Source organism: Chrysochloris asiatica, unplaced genomic scaffold (genome assembly GCF_000296735.1).
Source record: "Chrysochloris asiatica unplaced genomic scaffold, ChrAsi1.0 scaffold00011, whole genome shotgun sequence".
NCBI lineage: Eukaryota > Metazoa > Chordata > Mammalia > Afrosoricida > Chrysochloridae > Chrysochloris > Chrysochloris asiatica.
In genome coordinates, this window is record NW_006408529.1 from 25,853,113 (window position 1) to 25,869,011 (window position 15,899).

The window sequence follows — 15,899 nt, forward strand, 5'->3', positions numbered from 1 at the left end:
TGGTTCTCAGTTCAAAGAACTCCCTTTTGTACATTTTGGAGCATAGGCATGGCTTTTACAAAGTACTTTAATTTTTGTTTATCCTGAAATGTTCTAATTCACAAATTTAATGGAAAGCTTTGCTAGGCATATGATTCTTGGTTGGCAGTTTTCTCTTTCAGAGTTTTGTATATATGTTCCCATTGCCATCTTGCCTGCATCGTTTCTGCTGAGAAAGTTGAGCTTAATCTTACGATTTTCCTTTGTAGGTAACATTTTGTTTTTTCTTAGCTGCTTTTAGGAATCGTTCCTTGTCTTTGATCTTGGAGAGTTTGATTATGGTATGTCTTGGTGACTTTATTTTCAGGTCTATCCAGTGTGGGGTTCACTCAGTTTCTTGAATGCTTATTTTCCTGTCTTTCATGATGTTAGGGAAATTTTCTTCCAGTAGCTCTTTGACTGTATTTTCTGTGGTTTTCATTGTTTCTTCCTGTTCTGGAATTTTAATCATCCGTTGGCTATTTCTCTTCATGTTGTCCCACATGAATCTTAGGCTTTCTTTAGATTTTTTTTTTTTTATTATTATTATTTTTCCTGATTGTTCTATATTAGCAGTATTGAGAGATTTATCTTCAAGCTCATGAATTCTGGCTCCGATTAATTCAATTCTACTCCTTTTCCCTTTCAGGGCATTGTATATTTCTGATATTTTAGTATACATCTTCTGAACCTGTTTTTGCAGATTTTGGATTGTCTCCAATGCTGTATCTATTTTGGTTGATTTTTCCTACAGCACTTTTCTGAATTCTTTCTTGTTTTCCTCCAGCACTTTTCTGAATTCTTTCTTGTTTTCCTTGACCTTTCTGTAGAACATTTGGATGCACCTCAATATCATTCTCCTGAATTCTTTTTCAGATAGTTCACATGCCTCTTTTTCCTCAAAAGCATTTTCTAGCCCTTCTTCTTGGTCATTTGTTTGAGCTGCTCTGTCTTGTTTCTGGATGTGAGCAGAAATTTTCTGATGATTTTCAGGAATTGTGGTGTTGTTGTGTTTGTATTAAGTTGATGGTTATACATGCTCTATCCTTAGGCACTCACCAATTGCTTCCTGGTGGGTATGATCAGGAGATGAGATTCCCTGTTCACTGTTCGTACAGTTCAATTTAGAGTGGATTTGATAGATGTTGGTTATAATCACTGCTCTGGTGCATAGCAGCTTAGCATAGCAGGTATTGCCTCTTGCCCAATTGGTGGGGTTTTAGAGGGTGCAGCAGTGGGTTGGCTGTATGGCCACAGTTGCTGTCTCCTGTTGGTTGAGATAAGAAGAGAAAATACTCCCACAAGATAGAAGGGGGACCAAGAAACAAAACTACACCTAGAAAAATATAAACATAAGAAAACTGGAAAATAAAATGTGAACCAACCAGGAAGCAAAAGTTGGAAATAAGAGTAATTCTTTAGTGCCACCTAATGGACTCTTGCTTTCATCACCACATGAGAAAGTTCAAGATGGTCCTTTGTGCCTCTATGACATATCACCAGCTTTATTTTCCCCCACTTTTTTTTTTTTCTTCCTCTTAAGTTTGTTCGGCTGTTAAATCCTAGTGAGAGCTAGTCTAGGGTTGGCCAGGTCTGACTTGGAAGAAACTTCTGGTGCAGGCTCTTTCTGTTGTCTCCTCCCACTCCATTTATGTTTTCAGCTGTGGGTTCTGCATGAGAGCTTCCCTGGGGGTGTCTACTCATACAGGCCTCACCTCTAGTCAACAGAGATGAAATGAGAAGAAAGAGAAAAAGAAAAAAAAAAATCGCACCTTTGTCTCTGCAAGTTGCAGGCAGACTTTTTGCAGTGGGAATGCTCTCTTGTCCCTCAGACTACATATTTGATTAATTTCAGATTTAAAAAGCTGATAGAATACTTCCCATTCAAAATGGCTGGGTCGGGTCATGTTGGCCACCCCAAGTCAGAAGTCACCTCCTTTCTTGCTTCTGTTAAAAGTTTTTCTCCTAGTAAACACTCAATCCACTTATTTATTCCTTTATCTGAAGCTCTGAGTTCTGGGACCATCCTTCTGAATCTGTTTTGCCCCGTTTCCCATGTCTTTTCTGAAGATGGTCTGAACAGCCATTGTTCCTACTCCACCATCAAGTATCATCTCTCCCAAGCCATAGTATCTTCAATAGCCGCATGTTGTTGTTGTCAAGTGCTGCTGAGTCGATTCCGACCCATAGCAACCCTGTATAGGGTTTCCCAGGAGCAGCTAGTGAGCTTGAACCACCAACCTTGCAGTTCAAACGGCTTTGTAGTCTGGCACATTAACCCACAGTGCCACACCAGAACTCTTAGGCAAGTACAATTTGGGCATTGAATAAGGAAGACCATAGAATAATTGATACATTTGAATTATGGTGTTGTAGAAGGAGCTCTGGTAGCATAGTAGTTACGATTTGGGCTGCGAGCCTCAAGGTCAACAGTTCGAAACTACCAGCTGCTCCATGGGAGAAAGATGAGGTGTTCTGTTCTTGTAAAGATTAACAGCCTTGGAAACCCTGTGCAGGGTCGCTATAAATCGGGACTGACTCCATGGCACATAACAACAACAACAAGAATATTAAGGGTACCATGGAGTGCCAGAAGAGCAAATAAATCTATGTTGAAAGAAATAAAGTCAGAATGCTTCTTAAAGTTAAGATGGCCAGACTTTGTCTTCCATACTTTGATCATATTATCAGGAGGACCCAGTCCCTAGATAAGGACATCACACTTGATAAAGTGGAGTGACAGTGAAAAAAGGGGAGACATCAATGAGACAGATAACCCAGTAGTAGCAACAGTGGGTTCAAGCATAGCAGCCATTGTGAGGATGGCACAGGTCTGGGTAGTGTTTTGTTCTATTATACATAGGATTGCAATGAGTTGGAACCTACTCAATGACACTTAACAACAATAACCAAGAGAATGAAAAATGCCACTTATAGGTACAGCCAGAATGCTTCTTTGAAGAGAGAGTAGTGAGACTTAACTGTTACTATTATGAGGGTCCAGGCTCTGGAAAAAGACATAAAGCTTGGTAAAATGGCAGGTCAAAGAAAAAGAGGAAGACCCTCAATGAGATGAATTGGAACAGTTGCTGCAACAATGAGTTCAAACATAACAACATTTGGGAGGATGGTACAGAACTGTGTGATATTTTGCACTATGAATTGGAGTTGTCTTGACAGCACCAAACAACAAGTGAGAGAAATTGTATGTCTGTTTGCATTTGTGCCCTTCCTCCTCTTTTCCTATGTATTATATTTTCAAATGTCAATTATTTATATATACAATAGTTATAACTATGTATTGTATCCCATTTGCATATTATATATAATTCTTAGATAATATATATAATGTAAAATTTTGTATTATAAAATTCCAGAGCATTTTAATATAATATAACAAACCAATACATAGTAAAAGATTTCAGAAGGAAGTACTTTAAAATATCTATAAAGATAGAATTTATAAGTTAGGAAAAACATTTATAAGTTAAGATGAAACTGTTTATCTTAACTGACATTTTATTTTAGTCTGTTTTTCGTACTTACCTTAAGAAGTATTATTACTATGATTGTTCGAAAAAATGAATGAAAAAATATAGAAAAATTAAAACTTTTGGATTTTTTAAAAAAGAGCTGGTGCTGCTGCTTGCTGTTAAGTAGTCTCCGACTCACTCCTAGTGACCCTGTATAGCAGAGCTGGGGAACCTTTATTCTGTTGAGGGTCATTTGCATATTTATAACATCATTTGCAGGCCCTACAAAATCATCAACTTAAAAATTAGCCTGCTATATTTAGTCAAACATTTAATTAATTCACCCCTAATGTGATGGTTAAGGAGCTCTGGTAGCATAGTGGTTACGAATTGGGCTGCGAACCACAAGGTCAGCAGTTCGAAACTACCAGCTGTTCTGTGGGAGAAAGATGATGCTTTCTGCTCCCGTAAAGATTTACAGCCTCGGAAACCCTGTACAGGGTCACTATGAGCCGGAACCGACTCCATGGCACATAATAACAACAGCAACAATGTGATGGCTGGAGTCCTGGTGTGGCATTGTGGGCTAATGTGTCAGACTGCAAAGTAATTTGAACTGCAAGGTTGGTGGTTCAAGCTCACCAGCTGTTCCTTGGAAACCCTAAACAGGGTCGTTATGGGTTGGAATTGACTCGATGGCACTTAACAACAACAACAAAATATGATGGCTGGAACTGTTTCTCTTTGGCTAGATGTGTGATGTTAGCTAGTATTAATGATGTTGCTACTCACAATTGCTTTTCTAGGTTTACATCTGTCAGTCTGGAGCACAGTTGACTCTTTGCAATGGTAAGTTTTGAAAAGAACTGTTCGCAGCAGTAAGTTGTTCTGAACACAAATGCATATTTCAATGCTTGTCTCTTCATAGTGGGAAATTCATCATTGCTTATGTAAGTTTATAGAACTCAAGCAGTGGGAGGTTATTGTACCTAGCTCTCAGCTCATCACTTTACAGCTGAATGATTTCGTGCTGTTAAGGTTTCAGGCACATCAGGTGGTTCCACATTGAATGGTGTAGCAAAGTTGTCCAATTCCATCTATTTACTTTACATGTCCTTGAATCTTTCATTAAATGCCTCAATTAGTTTTGCACATTCACCAGCATATTCAAGTGTCATAGAAGGCTTTTGTCCTTCCAGAGTTGGGAAATGCACCACTCCTTTCAAGTTGCACTTTCCACAGCCTTAATTTAACTTCAAATGATTTAATGTTTGAAAGAAGGGAGTTGAGAAGCTGGTTTAGGTCTTGCAGCTTGATGTGGAGGTGTGAGAAATACTCGGTAATGTCCACCATGAACGCTAGATCACACAGCCACTTGCTATCATTGAGTACTCTGACAGGTTTTCTCTTCATCTCCATGAACTGCTTGCATTCATCCTGTGGTTCGTAAAATCTCATGAGCCTGTTCCTGCAACTCAGCAACCACCTTCACAGTGATAAACAAGAGTTAAGATCATTCAGTAACACCTTAAACTGGCAACTGTTAAACCCTCTGCTTTTGACCAAGTTTATGTATGACACTACTCTTGACATCACATTGTTGAGCCACAATGACTATGCACAGAGACTTTCTTGGTATATGGTGCAGTAGCATATAATTGAATCACTTGGATCAAAAATGAGACAATTCAGTTCTTTCTTGACAAATGCAATTAACACTTTTTTTTTCTTTTGTGAGCCAACCATGTCTAGAGCTCCATCTGTAGTAAGCCACTTAACTTTTCAAATGTTAACTCAAGTTTTTTCATTGATAAAACAAGTCTCTCAAACAAGTCCTCACTTCTTCCAGTGCCATGCATTACTTTCAGTGACAGCGTTTTCTCTTGCGTGTCAAACTCTGCTGTTATTTCATGAATGAAAATGACCAACTGAGCAGTATTTGCTATGTCCATTTTCTTCTCACAAGCCAGAGAGAAAAATTGGGAATCTGCAGAATCCTTCAATATTTTTCCAATATCTTATGTATAGTCAGTAATCTGATCTGAGACAGTTCTGCAAGATAAACTAACACTCTGAAACAGTTTTATTTGTCTGGTGCTAAGGAACACTGGTAGCGTAGTGGTTATGAATTGGGCTGGTAACTTCAAAACTACTAGCTGTTCCCCAGGAGAAAGATGAGGCTTTCTGCTCTCGTAAAGATTTACAGCCTTGGAAACCCTGTACGGTGTCACTATGAGTCGGAATCGACTCCACGGCACATAACAACAACAACAACTTGGCAGCTGCAACCATGCACACTTTCACAAACTCTCCCTCTGCGTGAGGCCTCAGCTCCTTTGCCATTAGCTCACTTACTGCCTAACTTGTCTGAATAATGTTGTCTCTGTCACAACAAGGCCTAATGAAAGCTACTTGTGATTCTGAACTCCACTGAAGAGCAGTAATTTTATCTAGACACATTTGGCCTCCCAATTTATTGAGTTTAGCATGTTTTAAGTGGTAAAAATGTTCCAGATTGGGCTCTTTCATTACTGCAACTCATCGCCACAAACTAGGCACACAGATTTGCCATTGGCATCAACAAAATTAATAATCATTCATCCATTTCTCTTGGAAAGAATGACACTTTACATCAACATTTCTTTTCTTTGTACTAGCCATTTGTAGGTTGTCACACCACTTAAGTTTCAATAACTGTCCAGTGTGTGTGTCACCAGTGATGGGATTATTTTGCTTTAATCACTGTTCTCCTCCTGCTTCTTAATTTGGAACATATCCAACATTCATATTATCAGCTGCTGAGGTCTTTTCTGTGTACTGTAATTTCCTTAGTTTTCATTTGAGAAAAAAGTGCCTTGATTTACTGAACTTCAAGTCCTGCCTGTGGTTGCCTTGGCAGAGCCAGATCAAATGGTTTTGGGGTTTTATATGGCCTGTGGGTTGGAAGTTCCCCACTCCTGCAGTATGGGGTTTCTGAGGCTGTAAACAGAAAACCTCATCTTTCTCCTGAGGAGCAGCTGGTGGATTCAGACTTCTGACCTTGCAGTTAGCAGCCCAACATGTAACCCACTACACTACCAAGGCTCCTTAAAAGAGCTGTTATATCAATGGTTATTTGTGTTTTTAGGCTTATCTCGGATTTGATGTTACTATTACATACACAATTCCAATCTCAAAGATACATCAATAATGCTCTTCATACATTTTGGGTCTCAAATCTAAATTTATTTAGAATGACATAAGTAAAATGTGTAGCTTCTTTGAATCACAAAAATAGTTGAAATGTCATTTTCCATATAAGATTTCAACTTTTTAATAAGTTGTTTTTCTCTTCTAAATATCCATTTGAAGAGGAACTTCACCTGCGTACTGCTACATGGAACATTTTTAAGTGGTGATGAATCAGGTAATTAGAAGTTGAATTATTGCCTGGTATCATCAAAGCATAGGAATGTATTGAGTAACATTTTCCATCACATCTAAGAGAGCTCTAAGCTAGACTAACAAATTGCTGTGTAGACCACCTTCACTTTGTTCAAATACATCTTTCTCACAGGAAAAACAAAACAAAACCTTTTATAGAGCGGTCAAGAGAGCACAGAAAGAAAACAAAATTGAAAGATGAGAAATAGAAAACGGGGCAGGGGAAGGTCATTAAAAGGGAAGGAGTGTTAACTTTCTAGAAAAACTCTATTGTTCTAACCCTGTAAAGTCATAAATTCAAACTCAGTCTCTCACAGGCCCACAGGGTCAAGGAAATCCAAGTCTTCTTTAGGACACCAAGTCATGGGACAACTTAAAATACCAACTAACACATAAGTAACTAAAATATTGGATCAAACAGCCTTCAACATCTCCTGTTGCAACAGTGCAATTAAAAATGATAGTTCACTTCCTGGGAGTAACAAGAAGATAGTCAGGAGGAGGCAGCTGGGTGCAAACAGAATAGCTCTCTTCCATCAAATGCATATTCTCATTTATGTTCCTTATAATTTGTAGTCCAGTCAATCTTTACTAAAATGAAGTTGAAAATGTTTAATCAATATTTCATACCCATGGGAATAGTTATTTTTTAAAAAGCTTAGTTAATATATTAATACTATAAAATTACATGTGAACTATTAGTAAACCTGTTTTGATCATCAGGGGAAATGATTAAGTAAAATCATCCGAGACCTCTAAGAAAAAACCAAGGTAGTGCAAGAGTAGGTATGAAGAGCAAAACATTTCTCTTCTAGATTTATGTTTCACCAGAAAGACTATACATTACCAAAGAGAAGTCCAAAGTAAACCAATACCATTGAGTTGGTTCTGACTCATAGCAAGTAGCTCTCTAAGATTAGTTATCAAGACTGTAAATATTTACAGGAGGAGACAACCTCATCTTTCTCCCTCAGAGTAGTGGTAGATTTGTGGTTAGCAGCCTAATGCTTAACCCACTGTACCACCAGGACGCCTACCAGAGAGGATACATAAAATAACAGGTTTAAACATGGTTGAAGGAGCTCTGGTAGCATAGTGGTTACGACTCGGGCAGCTAACTTCAAGGTCAGCAGTTCGAAACTACCAGCCGTTCCATGGGAGAAAGATGAGGCTTTCTGCTCCCGTAAAGATTTACAGCCTCAGAAACCCTGTGCAGGGTCACTATGAGTCGGAACCGACTCCACGATACTTAACAACAACAACAACAAACATGATTGAGATATAACTGGAAGTGGGACAAGCTTGATTGAAATTAATAGGCCTTTCACAAGCAGAGATAAACTATTGGCCTATTGTTGTTGTTGCTATGTGCCGCGGAGTTGGTTTCGACTCATAGCGACCCTGTACAGGGTTTCCGAGGCTGTGAATCTTCATGGGAGCAGAAAACCTCATCTTTCTCCAGTGGAACAGCTGGTAGTTTCAAACTGCTGACCTTGTGGTTTTGCAGCCCTATTCATAACCACTATGCTACCTATAGAAAATGCCATATATATCAGTATATATTTTCAAATATATATATTATATAAACATGATTATTGTGAAGCTGCTGTTCAAAATTGCCACTAAGGATAAAGGGTGTGAATTTAAGCAAATTGTTACTTATTTTCTGTGTTTACAGATAGAATTTTTCAGTGTAGTGTCAAGTTAATTATGAACACTTTGTCTGACTATACACCTTAGCATATCCTATCAGTCATTACTTTGAATATTATACCAAGGACAACTCAGAAGAGAAAGTATTATTTTTGAACCCATGAACCAGGTTTTATTACCTGCAAGAGGCTAAGTGCTATTGCCTTGTCCTCAAAGTTGATTAGTTGCATAGTTGACTTTTTTTGGTTTGAACAAACTCTCTCCACTCTGCAGCACCTCCACTCTTGTTTCATGTGCTAAGCTCTTTCATCTTTGTTTTTAGAAGGACCATTAGAAGGACCAGTGAAGATAGAATGAGAATTTGGTGTCCTTTGTAGGCCACAGCAGTTCCACCATGGAAATGACCTTTGGTTCTAATTCTGGGTAAGTGTTACTTTTGCTAGTACAGGATCTTCATGCCACATACATATAACAACTCATTAGTCTTCCTATTTTTGCAATCCATTTCTTCTCCTCAGTGTTACCAGATTATCTCTTCTAAGAACAAATTTATGACATTTTTCAGATGATACAGGTTTGTTGACATCCAAATAACTCCTTAGCCTGGAATGCCTTACCTACATTCTTCAATAGACTCATCCTTCAAAGTTTAGATCTGGCATAACTTTTTCCAGGAAATCACTCTTAAAAGCCTCCATTCTGGATGAAACATTCCATCTCTTTGCTTTTCTAGGAGTCTTCCTTCCCGAAAGTGTTCCTTTTAGGAACTATGGTGGCACAGTGGGTTAAGCATTGGGCTGCTAACGAAAGGTCAAGCATTTGAACCCACAAGCCACCCCATGGGAGAAGATGTGGCAGTCTGCTTCCATAAGATTATAGCCTTCCACAAGATTATATTCTACTCCGTCCTACACAATTGCTATGAGTTGGAATCAACTCAATTGTATTGGGTATAGTTTGGGTTGTATCCTCACTCTTCTCACTTTCTTTCACTAGATTAACAGTTCTTTGTTACCTAGTCTTATCACTTACAGAATATTTGAGTATATGGCTAGGCAAATTTCACTCTCTGAGCCTCTATCTACAAAATGGGAAAGATAAAACAACCACTTCACAGGACTGTTGCTCAGATGAGATAAGATAATATGGTGAAGCACTGTGCTAATAGTGGTGGTACATGCCCATGATAGCTAATCTTACAAAGCGTTTGTAATTTATTGGGCATAGAGATAAGCACTTTCCCTACTTCATCTCACTTAATCTGCACAAAACCTCTATGAAGTGGGTATAATGTTCCATTTTACAGACCAGAGAACTAAGGTTTAGGGAGGATAAACAAATTAACTGAGATCACATAATTAGTAAGTAGGAGTTCAAACACAGAAAGTTTAACTTCAAAGTCTGGGAGTTTGCTCCCTAAACTATCCTGTCTATGATATTAAACACGGAATAGGTATTGTTACTACCATCATTCCTAACACCTATAACAGCACATGGCTATGGTTGGAACCAGATAAATGTTTAAGAACGCATATTTCAACAAGGTTTTGTTTTTGATTTTTTAAGCTCTGTGCTTCTGTCTCACCAATTTCTGTCTGTCTTTTACACACCTGAGACTCCAGGAATGTAAAAAAATATTTTATTATAAAAATTAAATATATTATTGTATAATGAAAAAAAGCACTGTTTTTTTTTTTTTTAAGTGCCTTTTAAAATATGTTCCCCCCTCTGCCTTAAAAAAATGTCTTTTTTTCCCTTTGCCATATAAAATCAATTCTTAATCTGCAAGCCAAGTGACATTTCTGTCTGTGAAATATTTCCTGGAATTTTAAATCCCCAAACATTTTATTGATGTTCCCTCTCAGCATACATCTTTCTATTTTGAAATGAGTTACCTAAGTGCTTGTCTACATCAGTAAACAATTAACTATTTAAGGAAAAGGACAATGCTTTATTTCATCTATTTCCCCTGAGGTGAATGCAGTGGGGTGCATAGTGGATGATGGAAAGAAGTCAGGTGACTGGATAAGGGTTGTGAGATGCTGAATGTGTTTCCAAAAGATGATATTAGTTTGTCTGAATATATATGTATATCTATATGTATATCTATATCTCTCTATATATTTTAAATGTCATTGAATTAATTTTTTTTGTCACAATAAAGTTTTATTTGCAATCTTTTTCAGAAGTGGTAGTTTCAGGTCTTTTACTGTTATTATATTTTCCCCAAATATATTATATTTGGAAAAAGTTCATATCTTTTACACACTTGAGACTCAAGCCATGTAAAAATATTTTATTATAAAAATTAAATATATTATTATATAAAGAGAAGAGCATATATATCATTATAAAAAGAAAAATAATATAGTGGTAATGGTGTGCAGGGGAGTTGGTTCCGGCTCATAGAGACCCTGTATAGGGTTTCTGAGGCTGTAAATCTTTATGGGAGCAGAAAGCCTCATCTTTCTCTAATGGAATGGCTGAGGAAAGATGAGGCTTTCTGCTACAGTTTCTAACTGCTGACCTTAAGTTTAGCAACCCAGCTCATAACCACTATGCTTCCAGAGTGTATGTATATGTATATATATATCTTGTTCTTAGGTATGTCACGTTAGTTCCAACTCACAGAAAACTTCCACACAACAGAATAAAACTCTGTCCAGTTTTGCTCTATCCTCACAATTGTTGCTACGTTTGAGCCCATTGCTGCTATCACTGAGTCAATCCATATAGTTAGGGGTCTTCCACTTTGTTGTTGTCCCTCCATTTTACCAAGCATAATGATTTTCTCCAGGGACTGGTCCCTCCTTTAACATGTTCAAAATATGAAAGACAAAATCTGACCATCCTGGATTCTAAGGAGCATTCTGGCTGTACTTCCTACAAGACAGATTTGTTTGCTCTTCTGGAGGTCCATGGTACTTTTAGTACTCTTTTTCAACACTGTAACTCAAATGCATCAATTCTTCTGTGTTCTTTCTTATTGAATGTCCAACTTGCACATGCATGTGAGGTAACTGAAAACACTATGGCTTGAGTCAGGCCCACATTAGTCCTCAAACTGGTATCTTTGCTCTTAAAGACTTTAAAGAGGTCTTGTGCAGCAGATTTGCCATAGGCAATACGTCTTTTGATTTCTTGACTGTTGCTTCCATGAAGTCTTTGACAACTTCAGTCTTTCGTCATTTGTCATGATATTATTTATTGGTCCAGTTGTGAGGATGTTTTCTTTACATTGAGGTGCAATCCATACTGAAGGCTATAGTTTTGATCATCATTAGGTGTAGGGACAAAAGTAGAAAACCCCCCAAATGGCCACTTGTGCATGTGTTGCCACTTTGCTGTTTCCCCTGTTACACCCTCTTCTGTTGCTATGCCTCCCAGAATACCCTGTTCTCATGATCTCTTACTTCCTTTCCCTCCTGAGCTGTGTAGCACCCACACACAGCTGGGTGCACAAGACTTGTTATACTCTTTAGTATAAAAGAGTCATGGTCTGTTTCCTTGGCTTGGAATTTTGCCTATCCAGCTGGCTGCAACTGGAAACTGTCCCTTGTCAGTAAATTTCCCTGTTGGAATAACCCAATGTCTGTTGGACAGTCTCCTGGTCATTTTTTTGATCTTTCAGCAAATACCCACATGGAAGGATTTTGCCTTTTGTGTTTGAACCTAAACAATTGGTGAGCCAGGTGGCAGACCAACAAACTTCTGCACTTCTGTGATGAGATGTTGTTGTTGTTGTTAAGTGCCGTTGAGTCAATTCTGACCCGTAGCGACCCTATAAATTGGGCTTCAAGGGAGAAATCCCATGGTGGCTTTAGCCCCAAGTGTGTTCCCATAGCACAGTTATTAGAAACATGGAAACTAGCACTTGAGTATGGGGATGCCCTGAAAACATCGCAACAACTGTTGAAACTCCTGCAGAAACTTGGCCTTAATAAGGCTAGGAAGGGTATTAGAGTATTGGTTGCCTCAGTTGCCTGGCCCCTCTTGTGTGCTGTGTGAGCTATTACTGAAGTAGAAGTGACTGTGTGGCTAGAAGCCAGGAGGTTGAAAGATGAGTGACATTTGCTGAAAGAAGCATGCTAGCACAAGTTAGCAACACTGAGGCTCTGACCACCTGTCTTCAAGCATCATACCCCACTATAGAAACACTAGTCTGCCACTTACCAAACAATCAATCAGCACCTATCCCATCAGTGGATGGACGGTGAATCATGAGGGAAGATGGGATCCCAAGCAATGGGACTCATTAGAATCCTCAATCCAGTTCAAGGAAGAGGGTTGGGAGGCGAAAATCAAGGTTTCCCCATCTAGAAGTGCTATTTGTCTTAGTTACCAAGATTAAAACAGACCAAGCCCATCTGGTTGGTGTGGATCCCACTGATTTTTCTCCTCCTGAACTGCAGCAGCACATCACCATGTACATACACTGTCACTGAACTAGTAGAGTGAACCACTCGATATTTGCAAAAGAGGAAGGAGTCTGTCAAGGCTTGGTTCTTCCACTTGTGGGAAACAGGGGTGGAGGACATAGTGCTCACAGGGTTTAGAATGTCTATGATGGCCTCTGTAATCACCCACCCCACACTGTGGCACTGTCTCTATGCTGCAGTGAATGAGGTTCAGGTGGTATTCCTTTTATTTTGGATTGTAGCTGCCTGTAAGGCTGCCTGGCCAAATGAGAGAGATATTTTGGCCTCCCCTCTCCACCGGACAACTATGGAGGAATTGTAGGAAGTGATTAGGGAGTTGGGGATGAAGCATGCTATGTGTGTGGAATATTTGGGGGCCTGATAATGAGCTGCTTACAACCTGCATGAAAGATGCTATTTCACAATCAGCTCCTAATCAGTGATATTAAGCTGGTGGAGCAGCTGGTGTTTTGGGGTGCTCAGGCTGTAGCACACCTGGGGAACATAGAGGAACTCCTTAGATGGAAGGTTTGACTGCAGAGGTGTATGGGGGAGGGGAGCAAGCAAGTAAGAGAGAAAACAATAAAGGCTTGTTCTGAGACATCAGAAAGCAACTGTGAATTGACTTGCTTGTTGCTCGCACTCACTGAGGCAAAATTGACAAACAACCCAATGCAGTCTTAGCAGTGTTATGGCAAAAACTTCACCCTGAGCAGCAATTCACCAAAGGGAAAGAGTCTTAAGAACGCATTGTCCCTAGTGCACCCCTAACATGGGAAACTCTGACACCCCTGGGTTAGGAGTGGGGTCAAGGTTCCCCTTTGCCTTTAATATGGAGACTATTTAGGGACTGGAGTCCACATGTAGAGCTAACCATCCATTGGTCTCCCAAGAACAAACTGATTGTTTTAGCATTAGTAGATACCAGGGCTAAGTGCACTCTGATCCATGGGAACATCCACTGGTTCCAAGGACTGCTTGGCATTATTGATTGGTATGGGGAAGCACTGTCAAAGTGAGTCAGGTAATGTTGACTCTGCTTTCCCAAAAACATAGAGTGTACATCTATATTTACATTCTGGCAATGGTTCTGTTGAAGGGAATGATGCTCATGACCACTGCAGGGGAGTTCTACCTGTGAGCTTGTGTGGTTAAGCCCATCATCTGAGGATGAGACTAGTGAACACCAACCCATCTGCCTCAGTCCTGCTGGGCAATACATAATTAGCAATATTGCTTACTGGAGGTACATGAAGAAATTACCACTACCATGGCTGAACTTGCTTAAGTGGGGAATATCAGACCCACTCACAGCCCCTTCAACAATTTAGTTTGACTGGTACAAAAAGCCCAATGGATCCTGGCATAAGACTGTGGATTATCATGAACCCAACAAAGGAGTACCACCTCTCCAAGCAGTGGTGCCCAGGTTTGATTTTCTCCTCAGTGATGTTGGGGAGCACTTGGATGTCTATAATTTTATACATTGAACATCCAGGCAGGTGAACTGGCCAGGTTACATGCCATAAAACAGGCACCTGCAGACCAAGTGGCCAAGTGGGGCATGAAGCCCAAGATCAGGCAGATGAAGGGGCATTGTTTGGTACTTCTGTCTTCTGTACAACCCAACTGCAGCTGGACTAGTAAAATGAATGAATGGAGCAAACTCTTTGGCATGACATCCACTCTTCACAACAGTGGAACCAATGTCTACCAGAAGCTCTGTGATGCATCAGTGAATATCAACAACAGACTTGACTCAGCTCCTATCAATTAATGACCCTGTGGCCACAGAAGATCAAGAGGATTCAAGTCCCCATACTGGACATCTGTCGATTACCAGTGTCTAGGGATTCCAACACTGTCTTACTGCCATTGCCCCAGGATCTAACCCTGGGAAGCTCCATTGTCCTCCTTTGCTGGAAATGGCAAATTGGCCCTCAATGGTTTGGTTTGTTTGTCCCCTTGGGGGATAAGTCTTGATGTAGGTTTGCAAGTGGCACCTTGGTTTGATCCTATACTGCAAAAAACCATGCATCAATATGGGTACCTCTCACCTCTTTGTCCTTTCATCCTTAGTGTCTGCAGTAATGTTTTTTCCAGTTGGGTGATTATGATTGCAGATATGAGGAATCAGTAGGACTGTTGGGTATGTGAGGAACTCCCCACCTACTATTTCACTGGCATGTCATAAAAATTGCACCTGTTAGCATCAGTACTTGTGCCTGCTTGACAGAGTGGAGGAGACAGATCGGGCAGTCTATAAGCCATTTCCCAATATTTCCAGCAAATTGTTCTGCACAACTTCCAGTCTGGAACTATATTTGCTCCCACGTGTTCCATATGATATGGGAAAAAAACTAAGGTTACTTATCCTCAGAATTATGTTGTGTGGGATGGTCTGGGGTGACTGTCAGTGGTATACAGTGGTATACATCCTGTGGTGTATTGAGACAGCCCCTGCTAATCCCAGCCAAAACATGGCCTGGCTCCCACAGTAAGTGAGCTGTCAAATCATTCCAGTAAATTCCTCTTTGTGATTAGTTGAAGGTGAGCAAGACAATACAATCAACAGTTGAGGTGAAAATTGGGCGACCAGGGTGAGTATCGTTCCAGACCTGAAGGATGATCAAGGACCATAGTCTCAGGTTCTCCCAGTCTCTTTCTGACCAGTAAGCTTGACCTTTTTATAATTTTGAGTTTTGTTCTACATTTTCTTCCTCTCCATCCAGACCTCCTAATGTGATCCCTTTCAGAGCAGTTGATAATGGTAACTGGGCACCACCTCATCTGATCTCAGAGTCATGGTGATTAATGATCACATCTTCACATGTTCACTACTCTTCTTTATTCCACACATGGAGAGACAAAGAATTGCACCTTAGATGGCACTTCATGAATTTTTTTTTTTCCC